Source organism: Miniopterus natalensis, chromosome 18 (assembly GCF_054644295.1).
Source record: "Miniopterus natalensis isolate mMinNat1 chromosome 18, mMinNat1.hap1, whole genome shotgun sequence".
NCBI classification, from domain to species: domain Eukaryota; kingdom Metazoa; phylum Chordata; class Mammalia; order Chiroptera; family Miniopteridae; genus Miniopterus; species Miniopterus natalensis.
In genome coordinates, this window is record NC_142098.1 from 26713094 (window position 1) to 26732465 (window position 19372).

Genomic DNA, 19372 nt, shown 5'->3' on the forward strand with positions numbered 1-19372 from the left:
GTCTGTAGGTGGCCTTTTCACTCTGTTGATTGTGTCCTTTGACACACAACCTTGACAGCCCTGGGGACTGGTCAGGTACTCTGCGGGACACCCTCTACTGAAACTTGTCTGATGTTTTTCTCATGATGAGACTGAGGTTATGGGTTGTGGGGAGAAAGATCAGAGTTCAAGTGCCATTTTCATCACATCATATCAAGGATACATACTATCACCATGATTTAGGACTGTTGATGTTGACCTCAGTCACTTGGCTGGGGCAGTGTCCGATTCCCCACTGTAGAGTTACTCCCCCCAGCACCCCTCGCTCACATTTTCCACACACAGTAGTACTCTTTGGAAGGAAATCATCATGTAAAACCTTTGTGGTTTCTCTGCACTAAATAGACCTTCATAAATAGTCCCTTTATTAGACACTCCTCAAATTAAGGGCTGGGACCCTGGCTACAACACAGACAGATAACAGGTTTGATTTTTTTGTTTTTAAAAACTTTGATTGTGGAACATTTTAAACACACACAAAGTAAATTGAATAATGTACCTCCCTCCCGCTTTCAACAGTCATGAACATTCTGTCATTCTTGTCTCATTTCTACCTGTACCCACGTCCCACCCCTACTCTGTGTCATTACTATTTTCTTACGGCCCCCCCTTTCTTTAGGTTGATTTGTGCTGTTCTAAAACTTCACATAAATGCCATTGCACAGTTCGCACTCCTTTTTCTTTTCCTGGCGCCTTTGAGTCCAATGCCTTTGAGGTTCACCCACGCTGCTGCGGCCTATCAGTATTTCGCTGTGACTTTTTATTGCCGAGTGGTATGCCACTGAATGCACGTGTCACAACTTGCTCGCCCGGCCTGTTGGTGGGCACTTGGGTTGCTACCAGTGGGGACTACTGTGACGAAAGCTGCAGTGAACATCTTTGCACAAGTCCAGGCTTTTTTTTCTCATTTCTCTTGCGTAAATGCTTTTTTGTACGTTTCTGGATCCACCGGTGCACAGGGTCAGCACTCAGAAACAAACGTGATCAAATGAACCGAGTCACGGAACTAAGAGCTATGAGGGGGCGACAATCGTGTCATATACTCAAGTTCCAGTGTGAACACGAACACCAGCAGCAAAGGCAAATAGAAAGAAAGGACAGCTAAGGTGGCGGCTTAGGGATTCCGTTAAGAATTCTGAAAACGAACAGGCTTTGAAGAAGAGCCAAAGCATGGGGACAACCAGGAGACTTGCCCCTGCAAGGGACAGAGACTTCTCCCGCACCCGCTGGCTGGACAGGGAGTCCTGGAGGGTGTTCCTGCTGGAATCACAACCGAGGGCAATTAGGGGGAGGCAGGCCCAGCTACAGCAAAGGTTACGATGCCCATAGATTGTCAGTGAGATTTTTCACGATGTTTTGTGTCCTGTTGAGGAGCATTAATCCCCTTTGTTTTTTCCTCTCTAAATGCGCTCCTGAATCGCCACACTGAGAGCCTTTGTCCTGGCCAGGGATAATCCAGAACAGGAGACAATCCAGCAATTTTTTCTCTTTGGCTCGGGAAGATGTTTGTGTGTAGTTGGGAAATCTGGATTTCTGCCACTAACTAGCCATGTGTGCCTTTGTCTGCAAAGTTTCCTCCAGCTCTGAAGTAGTATGACCCAGCAACTATACTGCTCTTTCCAATACATGGTTTTTTTCTTATTACAAAGGGATATGCATTCACCTTAGAAAGTTAGAAAATACAAGCAAGGGAGCGGAAGAGAATGTAAAATCGCTCATAATTTCACCACCCAAAGCTGTTATTAGCATTCACTCATTCACTGAACACATATTTGTGGAGCACCTGCCATGTACCGAGCTGTTTGAAATATATCGTTTTAGACAATTTATGTTGTAATGAAATGTTTTAATGAAATTTTCCTGCTTTGTAACCTGGCTTTCGCTTAAGAGACAGTTGTGAGCATATTCCCATGTCAGTAAATATTTCCCTACGACGTTCCAGTTTTTCATGTTAATAAACACTCAGAGCTACATTCTGAGCAAATTTGTAACCGTTTCTTTAGGATAACTCCTAGAAGTAGAATCCCCAGGCTAATTAGTAATCACATTTATGAGGCTTTGGGCAGGCAAGGCCCAAATGGCCTATATCCCCAGCATTTCTCTGTATCCTTCCACTCATACATATGCATTAAAAAGGGGGTAGAAGTTAGAGAAAGACAAATAGCACATAATCTCACTTACAAATCTAAAGAACAAAATAAACTGACCAAAAAAATAGGCCAGAGGTACGGATGCATGGAACAGAAGAACAGACCTCAGTGGGACTGCCCCCAGGGGGTACAGGGGAGGGGACAGGAAGAGATTAAGCAAAGAACATATATGCATATATGCATAACCCCAGGACACAGCAAGGGGAAGACCTGGGTGGGGCGGGGTTGGGTGGAGGAGGCAAAAGGGGAGAAAATGGGAGACATCTGTAATACTGTCAACAATAAATTTAAAAAAGAAGAAAAAGCCCTGGCTGGTTTGGCTCAGTAGTTAAAGCATCGTCCTGTGTACGGAAGGGTCCCAGGTTCGATTCTGGCCAAGGGCAGGTACCTGGGTTGCAGGCTCGATCCCCAGCCCGGTCGGGGTGCGTGCGAGGGGCAACCAATTGATGTATTTCTCTCATATTGCTGCTCCCCCCCCCCCCCCCCGTCCCCTCCACTCTCTCTAATAATCAATGGGAAAATATCCTCAGGTGAAGATTAACAGAACCAGGCAGAACTGAAAGTCCTCACTGAAACACCACGTGCCAGCCAAGGCACCGGCGGCGTGTCGGGGTGTCCCGGCTCACCCCAGGGCCCTGAGCGCCGCGTCCCTCCGAGGCCCGCGGCCAGCTGCCTTCCCCGGAGGCGGGCTGCGCTCTCCTCTGGACGCCGGACCTACCTGGTTCCAAAACGTGGCGCTCCCAGTGCCTCGGTTTCCTCCGCGTGGGCTTCTAATGCCACCTGAAACGTCAAGCCCTGGAGGACACGGGCAGTGTCTACCAGTCCATCTCAGTGAGTGTATTCAAGCACAGCAAAAACGGTAAGGAGAAAACAGAAGACGCAGTCCTCCCTGCGGGGAGCTTGCAGTCCGGTGGCGGGTGCGCACACCCACCAGGTCGCTAAAAGCGCCAGAGAAACACAATGTCAGGCTCCTCGTTGTAACCCTGGGTGTAACCCCGAGTGTGATGGGCTGGCTTTTCCTATGTGCCGTCGCTGGGGCTGCTGCTGAGACCGTCCGGGGCAGTCAGGACAGGTGGACCCTGCAAGGCCCACTCCCTTCTGGGTTGCTCTGAAAGGCCCGAGACCTGGAGTCATGGGAGACACAGACCGCTCTGAGGCTGCTGGCGGGACAGGCCAGGGGTTTTGCTGGAAACAGAGAAGCCCTCCTACCAAGCAACTAAGAGCAAAATTTACAGCACAGAATTTCTTTGTCATCAGGGTCTTCGTGCACCTCCGTGGTACATTGGTGGCCACCATCAGTCTCTCAGTTCAGAAGAGGCAAAACAGATGGCATAGATTCCATCTCCCCCGTAGCCCTAATTGCTTTCACCCTAACTGATTCTCGCTAATGAGCCTGTTTATCTCGAGACCCAAACAACTTTCTCCGTTAGATTTTCTGGGACCATTAAGTCTTCTGACCATGAAGGAATGCGTTCAATCATTATTCTTGAACATCACTGCCCTCAGCACACACCCCCATGGTCTGGAAAAGGCAGTGGACCCCCAGTGGAAACCAGTTTTCACCCAAGGAGGCGCTACAACCCGGGGAGCCTTGGGGCCCTTAAGGCCCCCTCAATGCGCTCACCTGGGCTCCCCAGCCAGGGACGATGGGGAAAGAATTGGAATTAGAATTGAATTTGGATCCCAGCTCTGCCACTTGCTAGCTATGTGACCTTGGGCAATTTACCGAACCTCTCTGAAGGTCAGTTTCCTCATCTTACAAGAAGAAAAAGAAAGAAAAAAAGGCGATAGAACATTCACATGAGCCCTGCAGGGTTACTGAGATCGAGGTATGCAGTTGGCACTTAATACATATCAGCCCTTCCTCCCTCCTCCCGCCTGCCAAGCAGAGTAACATCCTGAAGACAAGAACAGCCAAGCAACTTTCTCTTAGAAGGATTTGTGTCTTGGTTATTGTTTTTTTCCTGGAAGGGCACAATCAGAAACCCGGGGACTGGCAGGGACACAGTCACTTTGGCCCTTCCAAAGAGTAGTAAACGCAAGTTTCCACAGGGTCTTAACCGCAGCTCATTCTAACATATTATGCACTAAATGGTCCCCGTCACCCCATCTGTACCACCACCAAGAGGTGCCGCCCACCGTCACCCACTCACCTGGCCCACGACCCAGCCTGGCACCAGCTCTTGCTCTCCCAGAAAACGCTTCTCCCCACGGAGGCCACTTCTCACTGCAAATTAGACCCGCCAGGCAGGCACCTGCTCTCTGCACGCTCCGCTCTTTCCTGCGACGCCCAACCCTGTCTTGCCGACCCCTCCCATCCCATCTCCCACCTCCCCCACTCCTGACTCTGCGCCAGACACACAGGTTTTTCTTTTCCTCAAACAGGCCAATTTGTTCCAGCCTCAGGGCCTTTGCGGCTGTTCCCTCCACCTGGAGCTCTCCTCCCTCAAATGGATGCTTCCTTTTCAATGCTCAGTCTTCAGCCCCAGTGCCACCTTCTCAGAGATACCTTCTCTGATCGTGTCCCCACCATCACATCTATCGCTTCACCCAGTTTTACCTTCATCCTTGCACTTGTCTCCACCTAAAATTCTCTGCCACTTTGTCTGTCTTCTTGGCCATGGACCCCCAAGACCTAGAACACAGCCCAGCCCACAGCAGGCACACAATATGTGTTGGTTAAATAAATGAACCTTTGTGGCCACGTTTAAGCATAAATCAGTGATCTTCAAGATGGTCTCTCTTGGTTGTAGAGCTTCTAATATGTAAGTGTCTAGACAGTCCTTTTATTTTTGGCAGTTTTGGCAAAGTGACTTGCTTCTGGAATTTAACAAAACCAGACAACGCCTGTCGCCCTAGTCTCATCCAAAGCTGTGCCACCTCTTCTAGAATCTGCCTAGACTCTAGCTGCCCAGCCTCTTCGTAATAACGAGGCACAGATGAGCCCAAGCTTTTACAAATCCCACTGGAATATTCTGCTGCCTGAAAAATTGAAGTGTCACTGGATTGGAGCCTTCAAGCCAGAGGCAGCCCGAATCCAGCCAGGGCCCCTGCTCCTCAGCGGGTTGGACACGTGGGATTAATTCCGGCAGACACGCTGGCCCCTGAGAAGCACTAAAAAAAAGGGAAATTTAAGATTCAGACTGAAAAGAAAGCAGGAGAGGGGAGGGAGAAAGTGGGTGGAGGGGTAGAAAGAACTCACCCTACTTAACCCAGGGGATCTTAACCTGCTAGGATTGATATTACATGTTACTTTTGATGTGTATATGTGTTTAGGGAGAGGGCCTATAGTTTTTAATCAGGATTTCAATAGAATTTGTGCCCCGAAAGGTTAAGAACCACGGGGCTGGAAGGCATGCAATTAGGTTAGCGAATCATCTCCATCCTAAACATGACCTGAACTGAAACAATCACGAGAAAGGAAAAGTGCTTCGTGCTCCAAAGAAAACAAAAGCCATTTCCAACAGGAATTGGCTGTCACATTCTCTGCACTAGGAAAAAAAAAAATCAACAGAGCATCCGCCCAGCCTGCCCAGGGCCCATCCCTTAAGCCCAGGTCTCCAGGGAAGGCAGTGAGCCTTTGTTTTCCAGTCTGTGGGCAACTGGCTGGGCAGGGAGCCAGAGGGGAGAGACCTCGATGGAAGAAAATACCGAGATGTGCCAAGTTGTGCGGGCTAGAAGCTCCTAGAGGTGGGCCCTGGCCGATGCCACAAGACCTACCGGGTAAGAAGGAGTGTGCTGGTCACAGACTCTGTGCTCTCTTGGGCTTTTTGATTTGTCACCAGCCAGGCTGTTGGGCCAGCTTCTCCCTCTGGGTGCTTTGGGGCCTGAGTGCTTTTCTAAGTAGATTTGGACCCTTCATGGTTGGCAAGCCCATGTTTCTCCTTGTGGCCACCCCAGCTATCAGATGGGAGCTCCTGCCTATTTAAGGCTATGTGTCACATCTGGTGTTCAGAAAGGACACTCCCTTCCCCTGGCCCTTCTTGCCTTTGTAAGGGGAGGACCTGGGACGTGGCAGAAGTCCCAATAAATTCTGGAAGGAGACGCGTGAGCAGGCGGACAGGCCCGGAGCCAGCGCGTTGTGCCAGCACTTGGTATAACCTCCAGGGAGGGCGCAGTCCACACACGTCCTGGCTTCCGAGAGGCAGGCCCTGGGTGTGAGCCCACAGCCATCTCCTCTCCATGAGCCCCACAGATTCTCACTCAGCCTTGTTACTTTGCAACGTTTGTGTATGTTCCATCTTTACGAAATCCCAGAGGGGATTTTTTTTTTTTTTTAATATGTCTTTATTGATTTCAGAGAGAGGAAAGGAGAGGGAGAGAGAAACATCAATGATGAGAGTCATTGATCGGCTGCCTCCTGCAGGCCCCCTGCTGGGGATCGAGCCTGCAACCCGGGCATGTGCCCTGACCGGGAATCGAACCCTGATCGCCTGGATCCCAGGTCGATGCTCAACCGCTGAGCCACGCTCAGAGGGGATTCTTGATTTCCTCTCTCAGAGCTGATTCTCCTCCAAGCTTCCCCTTCTCAATAAACGGCACCTTCATCACCAAGAAGAGGCTCATCCTTCGGGACCCAGCTAAACAGTGCCTCCTCCTTGGAAGGACCCTCCCAGGCACCAAATCTCACTGCTCCCCCAGCCACCCCCACACCAAGGTGTCCCCTCTTCCATCTCAGCCTGTTTGTTGACCACGTTCTGAAATTCTTTTAGTTTTCTGCGTCTCCCCACGTACAGCCCATGAGGAGAGACAGTCTCCGTTTGCATCTCCAGGGTCTCCCCAGCCCTCTCCCTGTCCTCTCGGCCTGAGGAGGCCGACATGCGGGGAGAGCGGACGGGGAGCGGGGCTCCGTCCCCGCAGCGCCAGCGCACCAGCCTCTGCGGCTCTTGCCGGGCCCTGGTCGTGCCCTTCTCCCCTTGCCCTCCGAGGCCCGGCGGGAATGGCTGCCCTCTGCTGCCAGCCCAGAAGTGCCTCACCACCCCTTCCCCAGCGCCCTCCTTACCCTGCGCTTCTGAAACAGGCCCTTCATTCAGCTCTCCTCAGCCACCCTCTTGAATGGGCTGCTTGTTACCTGACGGCGGTTCTGGCCAACCGTCTAAGTCACTGACCACTGTTTCCCAACAATGAACGGCCCGCGCGTCTCAGGTGCTTAATACACGTGTTTTGAATAAATAAATGAATGATAAGGATATTGTGTTTTTGTTTACATCTTTATAAAGATGTATGTAATTCACATACCATAAAATTCGCCCTTCTAAGGTATTACAATTCGTTGGGTTTTAGTATATTTGCAAACTTATGACACTACCATCACTATCTAATTCCAGAACATTTTTATCACCTCACAAAGGAGTCTTGTAGAAGGGAGGTGGGAGGGGATGAAGGGGGTCAAATATATGGTAAGAGGAGAACAGACTTTAGGTGGTGAGCACAGAATGCAATGAACAAATGATATGTTATGAAATTGTACAGCTGAAACATATGTTATCAACCAATGTTACCCCAATAAATTGAATTTAAAAAAAGTAATTGTGGATTAAGGTCACTGTATTTTTTTAAAAAAGGGACCCTGTAGAGAATTAACATTGTTACAGATTTAATGCAATCCCCATCAAAAGTCTAATGGTATTTTTCACAGAAATAGAACCAAAAAAATCCTCAAATTTGTATGGAACCACAAAAGACCCCAAGTAGCCAAAACAATCCTGAGGAAAAAAAAACAAAGCTGAAGGTATCACACTTCCTGACATCAAATCATACTATAGAGCAAAAATAACAGCAAAAAAACAGCATGGTATTGTCAGAAACACAGACACACAGACGAATGGAACAGAACTGAGAGCCCAGAAATAAACCTATACATATATGGGCAACAAATATTTTACAAAGGAGGTAAAAACATACAATGGAGAAAGGAGGGCCTCTTCAATAAATGGTGTTGAGAAAATTGGAAAGCCGCATGCAAAAAAAAAAAAAAAGAAAGAAAGAAAGAATGAATGAATGAATGAAATTAGACTGCTATCTGACACCATACACAAAAATTAATCCAAAATGGATTCAAGACTTAACTATAAGACCTGAAACAATTAAAACATAGAAGAAAACACAGGTACTAAACTTAAGGACCCTGGTCTCAGATGGGTCCTTGTGAACTTGATCCCAAAGGCAAGAGCAGTAGAAGCAGAAATAAATGAACAGGACTCCATCAAACTAAAAATCTTCTGTACAGCAAAAACAAACAAACAAACAAAAAACCATCAACAAAACAAAAAGGCAACCAACTGAGAGGAAAAGATAGTTACAGATGATACTTCCAGTAAGAGACTAATATCCAAAATACATAAAGAACTCGTTATATAACTCAACAACAACAAAAACCAAACAATCTGCCCCAGCCAGATACATTTCCCAAGAAGACATACAGATAGCCAACAGATATATAAAAAGATGCTCAACATGACTTGTTTTAAGGGAAATGCAAATCAAAACCACAATGAGATACCACCTCACACCTGTTAGAATGGGTATTATCAGCAAGACAAGAAACAACAAGTGCTGGGGAGGCTGTGGAGAAAAAGGGACCCTCAGTCACTGCCGGTGGGGATGCAAGTTGCGGCAACCTCCATGGAAGGTAATATGGAAGTTCCACTCTCTCTAAAAAATTGATGGGAAAAAGTATCCTTGGGTAAGGATTAAAGAAGAGGTTCACTTTGAATTATCTTCAGCTGTACCTAGGTGCTTACCCACTCATGCACCATTCCAAAATTCTATTTCACAATCCAAAGTATAAACAGAACAGAACTCAGGTCTAGGTGTCAGGAGGCCTGGATTCCAGGTCAGGTTGACTATTAAAGAGCTGTGTGACACAGGCAAATTATTTAACCTCTCTGCCTCAACTTTTTTAATCTCTAATATGGGGATGATGATAACAACTGTCACTTATTCCAGGCCTACTATTTCGAGGCACCATGCTAAGTGCTCTTACATATCAGTAGTCATTATGTGTGTCCCTTGGGCACAAGAAACACATAACTGAAGGCAGTTTAAGCAAAAAGCGTTACAAAGATGCAGAAACGTGTTGGGGGACAGACGGGAACTCTGCCTCTTTGCGTTTCCTTCCCTGAACGTTACGTTCTTCTCTTTTGCTGTAAAGTGGTTGCCTTTGTTCCCCTGTCCACGTGCGAGAAAATGACCACCCACAACTCTCAGGTTTGTATCTTCCGCATTCAAGACACCAGCCAGACTGAGCTGGAATTTCTCAACACAAATTAGAAAGTTCCCTGGAGAAAGAATTCTTACTGCTTCAGTTAGGATCCAGTGTCCATCCCTGATCCACTCAACCGTGGCAAAGGGACAGCATCGCACCATGCAAAATGCTGCGTGCTAGGGACAAACATCATGAAACTCAGTGGGGACTGTGGACGGCTGGCGGTCAGCCCACGGAAATCTAGTTCTGGAAACATGTACAGTCCTAAGCTGCCTTCAGCTCCTAGAGAAGAGAGTGGACAGACAACCCAATACCAACTGCTATTTAATCTGCTCTGTATAATAACCTAATGAGGTGACGTTGATATCCCCATTTTACAGATGAAGAGACAGAATCAGATAGGACCCAGGGATTTTCCACAGCAGCACCATTAACATTTTGGGCTGAATAATTCTTTGGGGGGGGGGGGCTTTCTGTGCATTGTAGGATGTTTAGCAGCATTCCTGGCCTCTCCCCACTAGATACTAATGGCACTTCTCCAGTTGTGACACTCAGAATGTCTCCATATTGTGAAATGTCCTCACACAGGCTAAGTAAATGGCACACCACCACTCTACCAGTAGGCAGGCCGGTATTCAAGCCCAGTTCTGACCCTAAAACCTGTCTCTCATGATCATATCTAACTTACCGACTTCCCAAGGTTGTAATGAGGATATAATTATGTGAAAGGACCTTGAAGGGTTAAGTGGAACATAAACGTCTCCACATCCTTCTTAGGAGCACCCTTCCAGTTCTGTGGATCTATACGGCTACTCAAACAGCACAGGGCTCTACATCTCTAGAAAGTTGAATTCCATGGTTCAGACCACCAACCCATTTAGTTTCATGATGTGATTCCTCTCCAAATCCTCTCCCTCCTGAAGACTGATATTTCCCATTCTTGCTGCCGTATGTCCAATTCCACTCTCCAACCTGACTTACAGTAACTTTCCTTAGCTGGCTTTCCTGGAGCCAAGTCTTTCTCCTGATAATTTGGTCCCCGAAGCCCACAAATTCTTTCACAAACTGACTAAACATGTTACAACTCTTCCTCCATGAACTAGGTCTCAGTAACCTAGGCTGCGTGAGGTTCATGGTTACATTTTTCCAAACCCAGTGTTTCCCTTGGAGTGGATCCTCACGTAGGTAAAATGCATCTCTGAGAAAGTTGCTTGACAAAGCCCTACATGGAGAGACTCCAATCTGTTAGTTTTGGTTCTGGTGTTTAATATTCGTTGTGACTGAATTATAAAAATGATAACGTCCTTCATTTGCAAGGCTTTGAGGCCCTCCCAGTCAAACCATAAGGGGAAACATGTTGGCTGAGATTTAGAGGGGGTTGGCCATACACTAGTGACAGGAGGTCTTGACAATGAGCTTCTGGAACTTTCTCAAAGAAAGCATATCCTTACAGTTTAATTTGGCTGCCTCGTAAAATGACCATGATATGTCATTCATATCCTTCCAGTCAAGATATGAACAGCTTGTTTGGAAGCCTGGTTACAATATAATATTTTAAATAAACTTTTTTATTGAAGTATAGCTTACGTACAGAAAAGTACACAAATCATAAGTATACAGCTCAGTGAATTTCTCCCTAAGTAAACACACCCGTATAACCACCACCCAGATCAAGAAATTACAAGCATTCCAGAAGCCCCTCTCAGGCCCCCTCCCAGTCACTAGCCCCACCCTCTCCCTAAATGTAACCATTATAATTTTAATCTTATGACCTCCCTATTTTTTATGTATCTGATGGCCCAGATAATTATCTCTGGAGGCCAGAGTTAATCAGAAGCTGGGAGGATTGTTTTCCCATGAGTCATTTCTCTTAAGAATAGCTTATCAGTGAGGATGCTTCCAGCTGCAAGTAATAGAAACCCCAATGCGGATGGCTTAAACAATAAGAAAATTTATGATTTCCATAAATGCAAGTCCTGCTGTACTCGTGATTCAGGATTGATTGAATCAGCAGCTTGAGTCAACAAAGTCCCATGGTCTCTCATCTCGCCACTCAGCCATCTTGGTGTTTGTTTCATTGTAAGGCTGGTAGCAGGGTGGCCACAGTTCTTTCTGTGACTCTCTCTTTGGAGAGGAAACTTCTTCCAGAAGTCTCATCCCACTGGTGAGAATTGGGCCACTCGTGCAACCACTCAGTCCAGGGGTATGGGATTGCCCCAAGTGTCTTAGACTTATAGTCGGGGTGGGGGGTGAGGGGGTTTGAGAAGCCCACTCCAATGCTCCCTACAGAAAACCACATAATAAAAATGGGAAATGTCTAGCTCAACTCATTTACAAAAATGTGTGATATTGCCAAATGGTAACAAGGGTTATAGTGGAGATCTGTGGCTGAACATACTGTTGGAGATTCAAGGTTAGAGGTAAGTAACTCTCTGTGAGGAAAGAATAAATTGACCGTGACAAAATAAACACAGCGGCTCTTGCCCTCTCTCTCCTCTCCGAATTGCCTGTTTGGGCACTGAGTCATAAATAAATTTTTTAAAGTTATTGGGATAGTGTCTGTTGCCAGTTATGTTAAGCACAGGACATAGCGTTTCAGTATACACCTAGGACAAATCTTACCTTTTCACAGATCACATGATGGCAGGCCATTAAATGCTACACGGTGTGTGCGTCACGGCTCCTCGACGGATTCCAGTTCTTTCAGTTACCGTGATAAGCCCCGACAGCCATTCAGTCCCCCTAGATATTTGAATATTCTCCACATTAAAATCCCGAATTTTAAAGAAATATTATTATAAATGAGAGCCATATATATATACATATGTATGTATCAATATTTATTTGCTTAAGGTAGTCGGGAATGTAACTTGTTTACATCCCTCTATCAATGTGCTGGTCACGAATTAGAACACTGGTGGGTACCTGGTGGAGGATCTATCATCGAAGAACATCTCGGCAGGTAAGGTTGATCCATCAGTGAAAGCAGTGATATTCTCGTGTTAAATGGTAAAATGTACATGTCTGTAGGTGATAAGACAAATAGACAGGTTTTAAAGATAAGGTATTACATTGTACATGTATATAAATTTTACATATATGTATATGTGTACCACTAACTATATTTTGTTTAAAAAAAGAAAAAAGTCTTTAAATAATTATCTATACTGGATAAATACATAACTAATACTATTCTCAGCATCAATAAGAAAGGGTGAGTATAAAGGCATTTCCAACTGAGGAGTAAAAAATTCAGCATATCCTTCAGAAAAACATTTATCACAAAGCTAACATTTCTGAGGAAATTTTTTCTCATGACTGTTTCTAATTTTAATTGCTATTATATTTATAAGGTAACTATCAGCACAAATATTACATCTAATATGTATGGTTCTAATATGAGAAAGTACATCAATAACCCATCAATCTCAATAAGCCCAAGCCCCTCAAGTTCCAAAAAGTTTCTTTTTAACTAAAGTGAAAACACAGTATCCTGTGATCAATCATTTTAGTTGCATTTTTTATATCCAACAGCCATCAAGTATCCTCTGGAAATTTGAATGTTTGTTCTAGTTCTTTCTCAAGAACAACATGTGAGGTGTATATATTTTCCTATATATTCTTATGTCCACTGAGAATGTATCTTTTATTTATAATCCAATACTTCCCCCCTCTCCTTTTTTGGTATAGGTTAGGCCTTTTTAAAAGAAGTTGGATATTTCACAATGCCAAGGCCCAATCCAGTTAAGGATATTCTAATAAGTGCTCTAAATGTCATGAAGAAGCCTCTGTTAATTTGCTCTATAAAGGTCAGATGGAGGTTATAGATTTTAAGAGAAATGCTCTTTTCTGCCATACCAGCAGAGGGCACATTTCCCACTTCAGTGTAACTACTCCAACCTATCAAATCCAATGGGTGGCATTGGGTAAAATCTTAGAGGAATCTGAAAACTAGGTAATTCTTTTTTAAAAATTTTTATTGATTGATTTTAGAGAGAGAGCAAGGGAGAGAGAGAGAAACATCGATTTGTTGTTCTTCTTATTTATACATTCATTGGTTAAGTCTTGTACGTGCTCTGAGCAGGAATTGAACCTAAGACCATGGTGTACGGGGACAGCACTCTAACCAACTGAGTTGTCGGGCCAGGGAGGCAATTCTTGAATAAAGAATGTGTTTAAGAAAGAATAGCTTGGAAGGAATATGCATAGCAAATATGGAAAATCTCATTTAGAAAAAGCCCAAACCTTTTAAGAATTACTACCAAATTATGCGTGGTAATTCTTAATTCATATGAACAACAGATTTCTTAAATGCCCTGAATTCTAGGTTAAAAACATTTTCCTTCAGAAGGCATTGTTCCACTGAGTTCTTGTTTACAGCGCTGCTGTTGAGAAGTTTTGATATCTGTTTCCTGATTCTTTGTAAGTGAACTATTTTTTTTCTCTTTGGACGCTTTTAGGACAGTGGTTCTCAAGCCTCGCCATGCACCAGATTCCTCTGATTCAGAGATTGTTTCAATTGTACTGTCAGGGACAAATATTGGTGTGGTTTTTTTTTTAACATTCCAAGGTAATTTCAAGGTGATTCAAAGTGTGGCCATGGTTGATGGTTCTGGATTTTGGTCTTATCTCTCCTGTTCTGAAATTCCACAATGACAGGCTTTGTTTGGTGTAAGTTATTTTTCATCATTGTGCTGAGCACACAAGAGATCCTTTCAGCCTCAAAAAATCATGATCATTAGTTCTGGGATGTTTTCTTGTATTATTTCTATAATTATTTCTTCCTCTTTTTTCACTTCTAGATCTATTGAGATAGGGTATCTCATGGTATGAACCTCTAATTTTCCATCTTTTCCCTTTTTTTCTACTTTGTGGGAGATTTTCTTATTTTTATTTTCCATACTTTCTCTGGCTTTCATTTTTAAGACCTTTGTTTTGAAGTACTTTTAGGCTTACAAAGTCTTGCAAAGAGAGTAGAGTTCCCATGTATTCTTCACCCAACTTCCCCTAATGCTAATGTCTTATGTACCTAAGTGCAATTGCTGCAGACTTCCTTGGTCTCCTCCAGTCTGCAACAGTTCTTCAGTCTCCCCTTGTCTTCCGTGACCTGATACTTTTGAATACTGGAGAGTGGTTTTTTAGAATGCCCATCAATTTGGGTCTGTCTTGATGTGTTCTCATGACTAGATTGGGGTTAGGAATTTGGGGGAATACAACAGAAATGATGTGACCGTCTCAATGTGTCAAGGGTACATGATATGGATATGTTATTACTGGTGATGTTAAACTTGATCACTTGGCTAATGTGATGTCTGCCAGCTTTCTTCAATATAAAATTACTGCTTTTCTCTTTGTAATTAGTAAATACCTTGGGGGGGATATTTTGAGGCTACGTAAATATTCTGTTTCTTCTTAAGCTTTTGCCCACTAACTTTAGCATTCATTGGTAGCCTCCAACTTGTAATTGCTAGACTTATTCTCTGAATGTTCCTTTTTAAATACCATTGTATGTTTGTATTCATGGATACAATATCATCTCTCAGAAGTTATTGGGCTTTTTTTTCTTTTCTTCTACATTATCTCTTCCTCTGACTTTTTCTGCTATTTGTCTTGGTCACTATCTTTCATGTTAAGGCTTTCCAAATAATGGCTGATAGTCTAGTCCACTAAAAGCCTTTTGGGATGCTTTGTATCAGCGGAGCTTATTGAAGGATTTCACTGCGGGGTGAGCATGTGGAAGCTGCCAAACATCAGCATCTGTAGATCTTTTCTCTTGGACTGGTGAGCTTCTCCAGAAAGGAATCTTCCTATGCCCTGCCTGGGGTTATAAACTTGGCCGTTGGGATTCTAGAATGGGGGTGGGTGTCAGCAATTAGGATGAACTTCCTCTGAATCCCCACTCTCAGCTCCATGCTCACCAGTGCCCTCAGCTTTGCCTGGTAATCTCATGTTCAAGATCCTCTCAGGTTCTGGCCGAGAACCTGTCCTTTCAGTGCACAGGACGCCCCTCAACTAACTGAGCCACTCCGGCCGGGCTATCCCCTTCTACCTTCGCTGGCCTTCCGTCTTCCAAGTTTCTTGAGGTCCTTCAACAATGGAGGTGTACCCTCTCCTTCACTGTGTCTTTCTGGACTTTTGTTTATTCTCATCATTTATGTGGCTTTTGGAAGGGAGCAGAGATAAACAAGTTTGTTCAAACTACTATGTTCAATCAGGAACCCTGTATTGTTATTTTTAGGGTAGTCAAAACACAATGAAATGTTAATCAAGTATAAAATTCTATGACCCACTATCCTATGCAGAATTCCAAATAATCTGTGTAGATACTTCACCCTTAAGGAGGTAAAGCACAGCTCCTTACTCCTTAGGTGTGGGCTGCCCATAGTGGCTTCCTTCAGATATGGAGCAGTAGGAAAGTTCCTCCTGAAGGATAACTTTCTTGTAGAGAAACCTAATAAACACCACCTCAGCCCGGTGGTCAAGGTCAATATCAACAATCGTAAGGCATACTGATGGCATATACCCATGATATGATGCGATAAAAATGGCAATTTACCTCTATAACTTCTGTGGCCTCCCCGCAAACCTATAACCTCAGTCTAATTATAAGGAAAACCCAAATTCCAATACAGGGCATCCTACTATGTGTCTGACCAATACTCCTTAAAACTGTCAAGGTCACAAAAAACAAAAGTCCAAGGAACTGTCAGAGTCAAGAGGCGCCTAAGAAAAAACATCACGACTAAATGTAACATGCGATACAGGAACAGAAAAAAAGGCATTAGGTGAAAACTGAGGAAATAGGAATAATGTATGGACTTTAATTTTGGAGGGCTTTAATAACGTATCGATACTGGTTAATTGTAACAAATGTAACATACTAATGTAACATGTTAACAGGGGAAACCGGGTGCTGAGTTTATAGAAACTCTGTACTATCTCCACAATTTTCCTGTAAGTTGTAAAAAATTGTTCTAAAAAATAAAGTTTACTTAAAATATTTTTATGAAACCAATGAATGCTGGCAGCTGAATCTATTTACAGAGAAAACAGGATTGGCTTGTAGGTATGCCGGAGTGAATGGGGTTTTTGGTTGTTAGTGATGTGGGTAACACTGGGATTCATCTCAAAACTCTACTTGGGAGTCCTAGATAGTTATTCAGCAAATTTGGCTACGGTTCAAACACAGCACGATAAACCATCCTGGATCACTCAGCCTTCACTGTGGTCCCGCATGATATAAGACACCCCGAAGAATGCAGAAGGCCCTTCCGTCAGAGGTTATACAGTCCATTAATGAAGACTTAAAATACACACACACACACACCAAGTTTGTGATTATAGTATCTGCCTTGGGTTTTAACCTCAGAGACATTTCTGTATCTTATTCTACAATAATAATTAATCTGAGTGTGTGTATATCTTTTTTAACGTGAGGAATATTTCTTCTTCCCGAAGACATCCAGACTTGGCACAATAAAAATGAGTTTCTGCCTAAGTATACATGAAGAGGCAGAACCTTTACTAAGACATCACCGAGGCAGGCGTTTTAAGGTCAGAAAAATTGCAGAGGCCATAGCAGTCAGGATATGTGTGTCTCGGACACCCACTTCGAACCAGTTTACACAAAAAGCAAAGTTACTGACGCACACATGAAAGGTCCAGAGGTAGAATTTAGCCTTAAATGAAGGTCAGCAGAGATGTTCAAACAGAGCTGCACTAGTTTATATAAATGGTCCAAATTCTAAACAAATCAGCTTTATTTCTTCCAAATGTTCTCTATGTGGTACATTTTTGTACCACAATACTTAAAAATGAAGAGAAGCATGGCCAAAGAGCTCCCTTGTCATTTACTGGGTAAAACAAAAGGCAAAATAGTTCAAAGTAAAACATAAAACAAAGGGGCAAGGCAGGGGTTAGGATGGGAGGTAAGGAAAAAATCCCCCCCAAAAAAGTAAAAAGCATCCAGAGGAAAAGCAGGTCATTGAAAGTCTTGGAAAGCTCAGTTTCCTGTGCTGCTCCTGGTTTAGCTTCTCCCAACTTCTATTTCTATTTGCTCCTGATAGATTTCTTGGGTAATTAAATCAAAATGGGCAGATTTGGGAGGCCTGTTTTTATTGTGGACACCACGCTGTAAGGTAATGCGACACTCATTTCTGAAAAACTTACATGAAGAAACTAGAAAAAAGGATCTCCAAAATAAGCTTTTTTAAAGGAAAAATGAAATTCAAGCCCCTGGGTCTTTTTGTTTCACCTTCCAGGTCCATGTGGTTCTAAAGTTAATGTTGTTTCAGTCAGAGATTAGGATCCAGAGGAAACAATAGGAAACTGCTTTGAGACTGGCACTGACGGATCAAAAATGACATCTGTCACACTTGTAACAAATGGCACTTGTATTTGCATTATGTTGTGCTTTCTCCAATGAACTTCAATCATCTTTTCATGATACAGTATAACAATTTTGAAAGCTGGAAATGACAAGTTTCCAAATCTTATGCCACATGCTCAGGGTAGATTTCCATGATTCAGAGAGGTCAGTCCAGATGAGGCCAAGGTCAAGCCAACCAATTAACAATTACTTCTCATTAAAAACAATATACATATATAGGTTCGGGTTAAATCTCAATCCAAGATCGCAGGTTGGGTGATGGGATGGGAAAAGTTATGAAGGGACTTCTCATCTGTGCTGCTTAAAGATTTCCTCAACTCTCTATTCTGTACAGGCTACCTTTTATCAAAAGTTGTTTCTAATAACATAGTTCAAATCTAAATTCTCACTAATTGGCTTCAGGAAACTGTTTTGCAAGGGATGTGAGGATCATTTTAAATAAGTTGTTTCTACTGAATCAATATGATTCTCTTCAACAACTAAGACCTCTAAACACTAGCTATTTTGTAGTATCTACTACTTAAGAAAATGATAACATTATTGGTCCCGTTTTATTCATCATACACAGAAACATCTATATGGGAATCATTAGTAGATATACTGGGCATATTATTTATTTTGGCACAGTTTGAGCTTGGTTTTTATATGGAACCACCAACAGTAGAAACCGAGTCTTAGGGCTAGATTTGGGTTTAAATTGTAGCTCTCCTGTTAGCTGTGTGGCCTCAGGCAAGTCAAGCGGCTCTCTGAGCAAGCCACTGGTAAAACTGGGATTATTCCTCTCCCCAGTCTATCATGTAAGGATCCTATCGTGGAAGGGGCAGAAATGTTTGTAAACTATCCAAGACACTGCATGGCACATGGTAAGTGTCATATAAATGACAGTATTACAACTGAGTCCTCATGTTTCATCTGAAAGCAACTCCAGTCTCTCCATAATGTTTCATAAAAGAATTAAGTATTTAAAATGCTGGTAATATATGCAATTAAGCTGAGTGGGCGCTGAAATACATAGTATAGACTTCTACTTAGCTAATTAAAGTTAGGTTACTGACATTTCCTACAATTACCAACAATTTAGTAGACAATTTCTTACCTTTAAATTTACATAACTGGAATCATACTCTTCTACCCTGGGTTTTCAGGAATCAGCCAGGATTTGTCAAGCACCTGCCAAATACTCAGGATCAGGAAGAATGCAGTAATGTTAATTATTATGACTGAAGATTACACATTAGATTCAAATGCTAGCAATAAGAATGGACTATCCTCTCCTGTTAGTAATCCTCAGTTCATGTGATAGTGAAATAACGAAGCCCTCATGAACTATGTCTCATTAGTAATGTTAGAAGGCTATCAGTAGGTTTTAAAAGTAATGAGAAAAATGGTTTATTTCCCTTGCTTTATTAAACAATCACTAGAACTTCAATCTGGGTGTTTAATTTTCCCCAACAGTTTAGCTATTTCCAAGAAAAACAATCATTTTGAAGACTGGCATTGCAGATAACAAAATATTATTACCTTGTACTGGCTTCTCTTTCGCAGATGGTTTCAGTAAAAACAGAACTCCCAATGTGTCTACCTGAT